Raw genomic sequence first — 12,529 nt, forward strand, 5'->3', positions numbered from 1 at the left:
TGCCCATCGTGACCGCTCTGGTCAGCAGTTTGAACTCCACTGCCCTGCAGCCAGGTAAACAACCATCTGTCCGTCCCTCCCCCCTTAGAAGCCCCGGGAATTTTTGAAATTCCACTTCCTGCTGGCGCGGCATGGAGACGTCTCAATGCATCTTCCCAGGTGACCATGGCGGGTTATCGCACCAAACGCTCTCCTGCTTGGACCATTGCGGAGCTGTTGGATCTGATCAGTATATGGGAAAAGGAAACTGCAGTCCCAGCTGCACTTGAGCGCTAGGAATTGGGATACCTACGGACACATTTCTCAAGGCTTGTGTGAAAAGGGCTGTGGTTGGGGGACACTGCAGTGCACAGTGAAGATGAAGGAGCTAAGGCAGGCATACCATAAGGTGAGGGAGACAAACCGTCACTCCGGTGCTTCAACTAAGACCTGCCCATTCTATAACGAGCTGGACGCTATCCTCAGTGGTGACCCCACCTCCATCACCAAGAGCCTCGTGGATACATTGGAGGGAATGGAAGCAGCGGAAAGAGTACCTAACCCGGCGGACGAAGTTATTGATAAAGAGGTGGAATTAGATGAGAATGTGCAGCTCCTGGTGGGGTTGCCCGGTGGGGCAGGCAGCCAGGAACTGTTCTTCACTCCAGAGGTGTCTAGCCAGTCTCAGCAGTCACTCTCTGGGGAGCAAGAAGCAGGAGATGAAATGCCTAGTAAGTGGCTGTAGCTTGTGTAGTGCAGGGGTTGGTTCAGGGTATAGAAATGTGGGAGGCTGGCTGTGTTTCTGTGTGGTGGACATTTCCCTGTGTAGCTAATCAGTACAGCAGAACAGGGTGTTGATGCATGCAGAGATCTCAGGGGAATCCTCTAGAGAGATCTCCAGGAAAGTCTCCTGGAGGTACTTGGTAATCCTCTACCGAAGGTTCCACGGCAGAACAGCTTTGTTCCTTCCCCCATTGTAGGAAACTTTCCCACACCAGCCATCACTTGTGCAGGGACCAAAGCAGCACATAGGCAACGAGCATAGGGAGCAGGACAGAAGCCACAACTATGGAGTAGATGTACCCTTCTTTCCCTGCTTACTCCTAGCAGTGAGATGTCTGCTAGAATGACTCCCGTCTGTGGAAAAGTGCAGGAAAATTTTAGATTTTTTTTCCATAGAAGGCTGCACCACAACCCTTGCAGAGAATGTGTGCTCTTTTCCCCATGTGGAGCGCCCCACCCCTTCCTCTCCCTCCCCAAAAATCACCATGATTTGGCTGTTCGTGGGGATGTGTGCCTGGCTAGGGTCAGTGAGAAAGTGACTGCAATGTTGCAAAAGGTGTAATTAAATGAAATGTTACTCGTGAATTTAACAATCCTGCTTCTGTGCATTGTCACCTGTGCTTCACCAGATGTGGCCTTCAGGAACGCTCCATGCACCCCTGCCGAGCGCCTCTGCCAGATAAGAAAGCGCTCAAGATGCAGCAAAAAAAAGACATGTTCCAGGAGGTAGTGCAGTGCTCCAATGCAAAAAAAAGGGAAAGTAAGGAGTGCTGGGAAGCCGAAGGGCAGGACAGAAAAAGAGAATCAAGCATCAGTTAAGGACGCAACTGAGGGGACAATTAAAGTAATGGAAGAGCAAACGCAGATGCTGCAGTCCTTAATAGTGCTGCAGACTAAGCAGATCTGTGCTCGCCCTCCCCTGCAGCGCACTTTTCCATGCTCCCCCACAAACTCTGCCCACACGTCTTTCCACTTTCCAGGACTTCTCGTTTCCCCTTCACTCCACCCCCTCGGACAACTTTCACAATAGCTGGACCTACAGACAGTTGTGAAAGTCTGTCCTTTCCTGGCTCCTCCTATACCAGCAGGCATTTATGTGTTTGTGTGTGCTGTTTCTTGTTTAATAAAAGCAAAGCTTTTTAATGGTGAATCATCTTTATTTTTTTTCTAAAAATTGAGATTGCAGGCACTATTAGTACCTGCACAGGCATTGTAATCATTCTCTTACAGGAACACAAGACCCAAAATGACACCATTGCGTCCTAGGAAATCTAACACCAGTGACAGAGATATACATTACTGGTACTCATTGTCAAAGTGCTGCCTCAAAGCCTCCCTCATTCGAATTGCCACCTCCCTGCCCCGGGCTCCACTGAAAGCCCTAGTATCTGGCTGCTCCAAATCAGCAGCTAAGGGTCTGCCTCAGCATTGCACCCCTGAGCAAACCTTTCACCCTTAGCTTCACAGAGATTATGCAACGTACAGCATGCAGCTATGACCATTGGAATATTAGCCTCATTAAGGTCTAGCCTGCCATAAAGGCATCGCCAGCGCGCCTTTAATCTGCCAAAGGCACATTCAACGGTCATCCAGCACCTACTCAGCCTGTTGTTGAACCGCTCCTTACTGCTCTCCAGGTGTCCCGTGTAAGGTTCCATGAGCCACTGCTGTAAGGGGTACACCCAGTCTCCCAGGATCACTATGGGCATTTTTAAACATCCCCTCCAGTAATCTTCTGGTTTGGAAAAAGTCCTCGCTTGCAGCTTTCTGTACAGGCCAGTGTTCCTAAAAATGCGTGCGTCATGCACCTTTTCAAACCACCCTGCATTGATGTCAGTGAAATGTCCTCAGTGATCCACAAGCGCCTGCAACACCATGGAGAAGTACCCTTTCCTATTGATGTACTCTGTTACAAGGTGGTCTGGTGCCAAAATTGGAATGTATGCAGCATCTATCGCCTCTCCACAGTTAGAGAACCCCATTTCTGCAAAGCTGTCCACTATTTCATGCATATTTCCCACAGTCACAGTCCTTTGTAACAGGATGCCATTTATTGTCTTGCACACTTGCATTAATGCAGCCCCAACGCTTGACTTCCCCACTCCAAATTGATTGGCGACCGACCGGTAGCAGTCTGGAGTCACCAGCTTCCACACAGTGATTGCCACACACGTCTCATACTGAGAGGACTCATCCGATGAAGTGAGCTGTAGCTCACGAAAGCTTATGTTCAAATAAATTGGTTAATCTCTAAGGTGCCACAAGTACTCCTTTTCTTTTTCCGAATACAGACTAACATGGCTGCCACTCTGAAAGCTCTCATTCTGGTGTCCTTGCACCGCAGGTCTGGGGCAAGCTCCGCACACAGTTCCAGGAAGGTGGCTTTCCACATCCGAAAGTTCTGCAGCCACTGCTCTTCATCCCACACCTGCATGATGACATGATCCCACCATTCCGTGCTTGTTACCCAAGCCCAAAAGTGACAGTCTACCCTATGCAATTGCTCTGTAATGCCAAAAGCAATCTAAAGTTGCTCCTATCCATGTCACTCAGAATGTCGGGTGCCTGCAAGTCTTCTTCAGTTAGGAACTTGACGATTAACTGCACTGCCATGTCTTCATGACAGTTAACAGAGCACAGAAGAGCAGTTCAGGATCCATTCCTTCTCACAAAGATGCTGGGGTGCACAGCAGAGAATTGCCGCTGCAGAAATGCCACGAAAGAAATCAGGAAGCCCATGGAGTGCTGGGACATAAATCAATGCACCACAGGACATTTAGCCAGATCCCAAGCTGTGCCGCGACCCACTCTGCCTTCCCACAACACCTTGCAACAGAAGGTGTCAAGCTGGACTGTGGGATAGGTACCCACAGTGCAGTGCTCATACTGTTGACAAAGGTGCCCCCAATCTGTTCGTGATCTGCCAACAGAGGGAGCAAGTGTGAACATGAAATTCCGATTTTTATTATGTCACCTTTTGGGTGTCAACAACACTTCTGTCAACAAAAATTGGTAGTGTAGACATGGCCTTAGTCATTGTTCCCTTCTTTGTTGCTTGTTTCTCTTTCCTCCAATACTCCACCCTCATATCTTTAGTTCTCTTGTGCCCCTATTTTCTGTGGCTGTCCAAGCCACTCTGCCCTGGATGCCCAAGATGAAAGGCACAGAAGCAAAAAAAAAAGAGACTATTAAAATTAAGTGAGTTTTTACTAAAGTGCTCTTCTGGAAAAAAATATTTTAAAATAGGCAACTTTCTAAAAAACAACACTTAAATTGAAGCATCTAGTTCACAGGAATGCTAGGCCCTGGAATTACTGTTAATATTTACATTTGTAATGCTGGCCAAGCATCTTTGTAAAGAAAGGAAGATTTCATTAGGTTATTTTCTAAACCATGGTAAATCTCTAGCTATACAAATAGATAAGATAGCATATCTGACAACACAAACTATAAACTGGGACGTTTGGGGAGAAAAACAGGGACATATTTTAGTTCTATCGAAATACATTGGACTGGGAGAGGTTCTCCTGTAAGCGTAGACTGGGTTAAATGATTAGTGTTCTGCTGGGAACATGGGACTGAGACTTAAATAGAAGATGTTGGAGAGCAGATATGCATGAGAATTGACACAGTTGCTTTGATGTTATAGCTTCCATATTCATCCCATTTAGGGTTCTACCACCAAATAATTCCTAATTTTCCTTGCCATGAAATTTCAATATCTAGTTGACATAATCCTTTGAAACAGTGTATACGTTACTCATACACTAGTCCATACAACAGAAGAATATTTTCATTCATAGTTGTAATTCCTAACAGTGAACCTGACTATTAAGCTTTTTAAAAATCCATTCTAAGGATATTCATCTCCTCTATTATAAATATTGGATATTAATATTTGCACACAACACAGTCAGATCAACATCTATACTGAGCTGAATGACATCCTGCTCACTCTAAGAACATTTCTCATTTTCAACTAAGTTTTCTGCAACTAGTCTGTTTTATCAATTATAATCTTAGAAATGCACGAACTCAATGATACCTCCGCTTTATCTACGAGAAATCAGTAATGAGATGCATAAGTTTGTACTTCCAGATTGCCTGTTTCATGTCCATCCCAAGTCAGTGGTGAGCTAAAGTTGCTGCCATCTAACGACTGTTTGGTCGTCTGTGTGTAATGAGATGATGGGTGGATTCATTTCAGCTTCTATAGGTGCACACCAACAAATAATCACCATTGTTTGTACTATCTGCCTTCTTTTTAGCACAGAGGCCAATGGTTTAACAGATACAGAACTACCTTTCTCATACTAAAAGGTGGCTCCTCCTGGACAGGGTCTAGCCACATAGGCAGGTTAGAATGGGAAAACACGCCACACCTGTTCTGTGGGGAAACAAAAGACTGTCAAGCCAGAGTTCTCCAAAAGCATTAGAAAACTTAAAAGAAAAAAAGAAAATAAACCAACTCCATTATTAGAGATCTGTTATTCTAGAAATACTGATGACATAAGAAGAATAAGTAGGGCTGGTGGGGCCACTTTACCAAGTATCCTAACTGAAACTTACATAATTGAGTTACATAATTATATTTACAGACTAGAGAGACAAGAACTCTAGAAATGCATATAGTGACGACAGATTAATTTCAGACAACTGTACTGTTGTGTAATGTATAATAAGGAGCTCCATGTATGAGATTATGTTGGTTGGTCAAAGCTTCAGGAGGAAACAGCGCAAGCTGTGTTTGCCCCCTCCATATAAAAGAGTTTCCTTTCTTTTTATTTCGAGGGGTGTTTCGTTAGATCCTTTGGGTGCTTTCTGGATGTTCTGATAGCACAGTGGCCATTTTTTTTAAAAAATAAAAAAAAAAATCTGATTTTTTTAATTAAATGACTTTTGAGGAAAAAACCTATCTAAAGATAGTTTTAATTCAGATACATTATAGATCAAAGATATCTCATCATGAAATAGGGATTATAAATTCTAATTCTGAAGTATGAGACAATATATTGAAATAATGTTTAAGAAAAGTTTTTTAAATGAGTTCCAATAGTTCATGGATTAGGGACCCAATCTTATGGGTTCCACAGGCTTCTGTACAGAAAGATTAACCTAAATAATCTATCTACCCAATGGGACTCAGTGCTCAGTCTAGAAGATACCATCAGAGATGCTTAGTTTTGCAGGTCTCAAACTGTGGATGTGTGTCACCTGAGGTAACATGCTTGTTAACAGCAAAAATGTTTTTAAATAAATAGTTATATAGAGGTGAGAAATAACAGACCTCAACTCTATTGTCCCTATGCAAATTTGTGTACACAGAGTCAATCCCTTACCTCTCTCTAAAAGTGCAAAGTTTCAAAAACGTCAATGAATAAAAGATTGTTGGGGGCGGAATAGATCTGGACAAGGAGAAGAAGTCTGGAGATAAATGTGAGAAGGGAGGGACATAAGCTTTTTTGTTAAAATATTATACGTTTGCTGTTGAAGAAAAAAATCCAGAATACTTAACATTGTTGTTTTAGTTAAATAAAACAATTTAAATGTCTGTCTGGTGATGTTCTCCTCTTAATACAGCATGGCAAGAAAATCCTCCAAATATTAATGATTAATCTGTTGAATTGGAGATAGTTCACCTCCCAGTGACTTCATAAATATCTGCTTCATTTACCTTTGGTAAATGAAATAACCAAACATTCATTCATTTTCGGATATAGCTATAAAACTAATCTGAAAAGTTTTCAAAATAAATCACTGTTTAAAAATGTATCATGTGTACCTTCTAAAAATGAAACCTACATCTCTCTCTGAATTGTGAAGAATATGTATTAAGGTTATAACAACCAACAAGAATGCACTTTTATGTAGAAAACCATGATTAAATCAAGTCTTCCTGACTACTGATTTAAATCATGATTTACATCAAATCCACCCTGGTCCTAAGCCATTAATAAAGCAATGCAAATTTACGTGTTTCTTTACACATAAAATATTTCAACTTATTTTTTATTTATTTATTTTTTACAGATGTCAACCTTGCCATAATTAGCTGTACCTTTGTCACTTGCATGCTGGATTATTCACTGTGATCTAGTTGGTGCTACAGACAACTAAAACTCCAGCTGATGGAGAATACAGTGGCATGCTTACCTAACAGTGAAAAGAACATGTTAGGGTTGTATTCTGGAAATTTATATTAGTTTCTAGATGCAATTCATGGAATTGGTTTCCAAGAAAAAACTACAAAGCCCTTTATTATGTGGTCATGAATACCTTGGAGATGGCCTCTTTCCTTGTATTTTACTATGGCAGGTGTTTTGGTTTGTCAATTGACAAGGTAAAATATAAAGAGGTCATAACTATAGTATGCAGAACGCATACCATGAAAGTCTTTATAGATCACAACCACCACCAGCAATTACACCTATACATGAATTTGAAGACCTGTAAACTCTGGGACAAAAGCGTAAGGTGCTCTCTGAGGGCCACATGATACTCAAATGTACGTCCCTAAAAGAGTTTGATTGGGGGAAGAGCAATTTCAGAGGTGAGCCCTCAAATCTACTTTCCCTGAGTCTGACAAAGATCTATTCTGCTGACTTACAAAGTATAAGTTTTCATGAGCTACAGCTCACTGAGCTGTAGCTCACGAAAGCTTATGCTCAAATAAATTTGTTAGTCTCTAAGGCGCTACAAGTACTCCTTTTCTTTTTACAGGGTATGTAAGGCTTGACAAAGCCCAGGCTGGGATGCTTTAGTTGGGGTTGGTCCTGCTTTGAGCAGGGGGGTTGGGCAGATGACCTCTTGAGGTCTCTTCCAACTCTAATCTTCTATGATTCTCTGTCTACACAGCAGCTAGACACCCGCTGCTGGCCTGTGCCAGCCAATTTGAGATTTGAGACTGTTTCATTGCTGTGTAAACTTTCAGGCTTGGGCTGGAGCCTGAGCTTTGGGACCCTCCCACTTTGCAGGATCCGAGAGCCTGGGCTCCAGCCTGAGCCCAGAAGTCTACACAGCAATGACACAGCCCTGCAACCTGAGCCCTGCAAGCCTAAGACAGCTGGCATTAGCCAGCTGCAGATTTTTCTTTGGTTTGTAGACCTACCCATAGAGCAAATCCTGCAAACCCTATCAGTTGGTAATCAATGGGACAACTTGTAATTAAAGTTAAGCTTGCATATAAGTGCTTTGTAATATCAAGACCAGACTGCTCAGCAACTTGTAGAATCGGACACTTAGTCTTCAGTATTAGTGGGGTGGAAATGCATTAATCTAATGTGGTTTTATAGTATTGTTGTAGCAACGTTAGACCCAGGATATTAGAGAGACAAGGTAGGTAAGGTAATATCTTTTATTGGACATCCTGAAGGAAATCTTTCTTGAACCCACTATTCTGGCCTTTGAACAATCCCCCCACCCAACCCTGCCAAGTTCATCATCAGAAGCAAGCTCCCCACATACCAGGACACACCAACTCAGAACGGTACCAGACCCTACCATAATAGATGTAAAACACGAACACATATCTACACTGCTATGAAGATCAGTACCTCCCATAACATATCTTTCAAGAACCATGGGTCCTACACATACTTATCAATCTGTGGTATACCTTATTCAGTGCACTAAATGCCCCAATAACAACCAGACAACTATTACACTCTTGAATGAACTCACATAGAAAAATAAAAGAAGACAAAAAAACCACACCCTATCACCCGTGGGTGAGCACTTTTCACAAAACATTCACTCCATATCTGTCCCCTCAGTTCTCATCTTCAAAGAAAACCTGCACAACACCTTCAAAAGAAAAGCCTGAGAACTTAAATTCATAACTTTGTTAGGGTTTGTACACACTAGCGCTTACTTTGGTATAACTGAAGTTGTTCAGGGTTATGGAAATGCCACCCCCGGCCCCCGCGTGACGTAACTTACACTGACCTAAACGTCAGTGTGGACAAGGCTATGTTGGTGGGAGAAGCTCTCCCGTGGATCTAGCTATCACTTCTTGGGGAGACTGAGTAATTAGATCAATGGGAGAGCTGTCTCCCGTTGGCAGAGAGCATCTGCACTAGCTGTGCTACAGCTCCACCGCTGCAGCGATCCCAGCGTAGACTAGCCCTTAGACACTAAGGGCATGTCTTCACTAGCAGCGTTAAAGCGCAGCTGCGCGGCTGTGTAGTCACGGCACCAGCGCTGGGAATAAAAAAAAAACACCCCCATGAGGGGAACAGTTACCAACGCTGGGTGCACTCTCTACACTGCCACTTTACAGCGCTGAAACTTGCAGCGCTTGGGGGGGCATTTTATTCACACCCCTGAGCGAGGAAGGTTCAGCGGTATAAAGTGGCAATGCAGATAAGGCCTAAGTCTTTATCTACACTGGCAAGTGAAAGACAAAACTTTTGTTGTTCAGAGATGTTAAAAAAACCACACACACACACCCCCCAAAAGACAAAAGTTTTGCCGAGGACAAGCGCAGGTGTGAACAGCACTTTATCAGCAGGAGCCCTGTCCTGACAACAATGCTAACGCTGCGCTGCTCGTTGGGGATGGAAGTTTTTTTTTGTCAGCAGGAGAGCTCTCTTCTGCCGACAAACAGAGGCTACACTGCGTGCCTTTTAGCGGCACGGCTGTAGCTGTTGCTAAAAGCTGCGTAGTGTTGATGGACAGCTTAAAAATCATGGACTTAATAAAGGACGCTGGATTTATGGCTCCTTACAACAATCTATAACCCAGTAACCCTCCTTTGGGCTACAACTGCAGAGGTGTTAACTGCCCACTTCTCCTTGAATGTTTTTTTATAAGGAGTTAAATCCTTATGCTAAACAATCTGTTCCAACTTGTATTTAGTTGCCACACTCTATGTTTCCCAGACCTGATGAAGAGCTCTGGGTAAGAAAAATCAAAAACTTGCTACTTGGTCCAATAAAAGGTATTACCTCACCTACCTTGTCTCTTTAATCTAATGGAAACATTTAAGTTATTTTTAAAAAACTGTATTTAAGTTATATTTATTCTGTATATGCCTTCAGGTTAGTATAGGCACATAATGTAAATTATAGGTTTCAGAGTAACAGCCGTGTTAGTCTGTATTCGCAAAAAGAAAAGGAGTACTTGTGGCACCTTAGAGACTAACCAATTTATTTGAGCATAAGCTTTTGTGAGCTACAGCATCCAATGAAGTGAGCTGTAGCTCACAAAAGCTTATGCTCAAATAAATTGGTTAGTCTCTAAGGTGCCACAAGTATTCCTTTTCTTAATGTAAATTATGTAAACTATACAATTATTACAATCTGTTCAGAAGAAAACAAAATGAAAATGTAGCAAACATTTCTAATATAATGCCTCTGCCTCTTATACTTAAAAAAAAATCTGATAAATTTAGGCATTAGTGCTCAAATATACATTTTTACATAGAAATGCCAAATCCTGCAAACCTCTGTTCACCCATGTACTCCCACTGAAGTTTTGGAACTACTTAAGTGAGATAATCTAACTCAGAACAGGTTTACTGGATAAATAATGTATTTACCAGATGCCAAGAACTACAAAACAAATTACATACCAAAAAACCCCACATTTAAATATATTCATCCAAGAAGAATTTGACAAAAACAACAAAACTCAAAGTTATGATGGACCATACAAAATTCATGTCATGGTGAAGAACAAAAAACCCTGACATCAGCTTAATTAAAGGATTCTTGTTTTGCATACCCGTGCTTTTACTAACTTGTGTCTCTCGGCTACAATGAGATTTTTTGGGGGGTAATTTTCTATTATTGATAAATACTTCCTCTTTCAGAAGCTTGAAATGTTTTTTACACTATTAATTTGGCAATTAACGGATCCTCTTCTGATCTTTGAGGCTATATATATCTGATATGATCAGTGAAGTACTTTGGGATCCAAAGAACTATAAGTAAATTATAAACAACAAAATTGTTAGCAAATGTCAATGGGACTACATGTAGCGTGCAAAATTAAGCATATTTGTAAGTCTTTGCAGGATCAGGACTTTTACTCCCGATTTCTGAATATTTACTACAGGTGCTGATGCACAAGACAAAAAACCCACTGCAAGTGTTAGTTTTCAACTGCAGATTAAAAAAAAATCTACATTTTATTTGTAAATTGAACAAATTTAATATGGAAAGGAACACCAAGTTGTTATTTCAAAGTTTGTTTTCAGAACTGTACACACTTTGTGCAGACAACAAAAGTTTAAATATTAATAAAAAGAAAAGGAGTACTGGTGGCACCTTAGAGACTAACCAATTTATTTGAGCATAAGCTTTCGTGAGCTACAGCTCACTTCATCAGATGCATAAAGTGGATGAAGTGAGCTGTAGCTCACAAAAGCTTATGCTCAAATAAATTGGTTAGTCTTTAAGGTGCCACCAGTACTCCTTTTCTTTTTGCGAATACAGACTAACACGGCTGCTACTCTGAAACCTTAAAATATTAATGAAGGCCTATTCTGTACTATACATTTTCATACAGCAATACAAAAGAATATTGACTTTAATTGAGTAAAAGTATAGATTTAAAAAAATATTTTAAACTATTATCGAGTAGAACGATAGGTATTTTGAAATTAAAGTCTGACGATAAGAACAGCGTTTATTCTATACCTGACCCTTTTGGCTGATAAGTGGTGACTGAATTTGGAGAAACTTGCTCCTTGCTTGTTGCTGCTAATGTACTCAAAATTCTATTTCCTGAGCATGCATAACTGTGTTTATAGTGAAATAGAAATCAACAGAGCAAAGTGACAGCAGGAACAGATACCATTCCATAGATCAAATTCTACTCACTTCATTGAAATTGCACTTGTGTAACCAAGAGGAGAATAAGAGAGCAAGAATATCAGTTAATTGCTGAAATAGGAGCGCTCTAAGTATTTTTTCTGCCCAATAAAAGCAATGACTTTTTAAAAATTCTCTCAGTAAATGAATTTTTTAAAAAAAGTTATGCTGGTCCAGACCTACCGTCAATCTCTCCAGTTCCACTGAAGTCTGTGGAGTTATGTTGACATACAAAAGATGAGGATCTGACACTTGCTTATATGCATGCATGCATGCAATCTCAAAGTTATTCTCCCACAATAAGTGCTTTAGTGACTTTGGAGCCTAAATACCATTGCCTTTCAATGAGACTTAGGGACTTCTGAAAATTTCACCTTACCATTTTAACATAAACCAAATGTTGAGTAATAGGTATACAGTTGTCTTCTTTTATAACCTTCATTTATAGCACCCATCACCAAAGTATCTAGTGACCTCAATTAAAAATGTAGATTTTTAAAAAACATGTACACAATATCTATTTAAAACTAAAAGTCAGTCAGAACTGATTTTGATTATGCTGATGCCCAGTTACAATAATATAGGCCCTATCCACTTTGGGCCTCTCAAGACTTAAAAAAAAAAAATAATCAAGCAGCAAGATGTGGACAGCAATAAGAATGACTGAAATAAACTAAACTTCATATGGATGAACCTATTTAAAATGTCCGCATTATAAGAAATCATTTACAAACTAACATGGTAAACCTACCAGTTCGCCAGTTATAAAACATGCTATTTTCTAAAAGTAGAAGACATTAATTTCAGATATTAAATCCTCTATATGTGTTATTTGCCAGGAAAAAAAAAAAAAAAGTCAATGCTCTGTCTTTTCCCCCCCTCCTAACACGTTTGGGAATCTTACCTATTTAACGGCATGCTGCCCTAGCTAAATGATGAATCCTGCCTATTGC

The 12,529-nt window shown here is 40.9% G+C and overlaps 1 protein-coding gene across 2 annotated transcripts in view; it reads right to left on the reverse strand.

The window, feature by feature from the left end:
• Positions 1–12,529, reverse strand: part of KLHL15 (kelch like family member 15) — a 39,326-nt gene that overhangs the window by 14,092 nt on the left and 12,705 nt on the right. The window lies entirely within an intron of this gene.

This window comes from Eretmochelys imbricata, chromosome 1 (genome assembly GCF_965152235.1).
Source record: "Eretmochelys imbricata isolate rEreImb1 chromosome 1, rEreImb1.hap1, whole genome shotgun sequence".
NCBI classification, from domain to species: domain Eukaryota; kingdom Metazoa; phylum Chordata; order Testudines; family Cheloniidae; genus Eretmochelys; species Eretmochelys imbricata.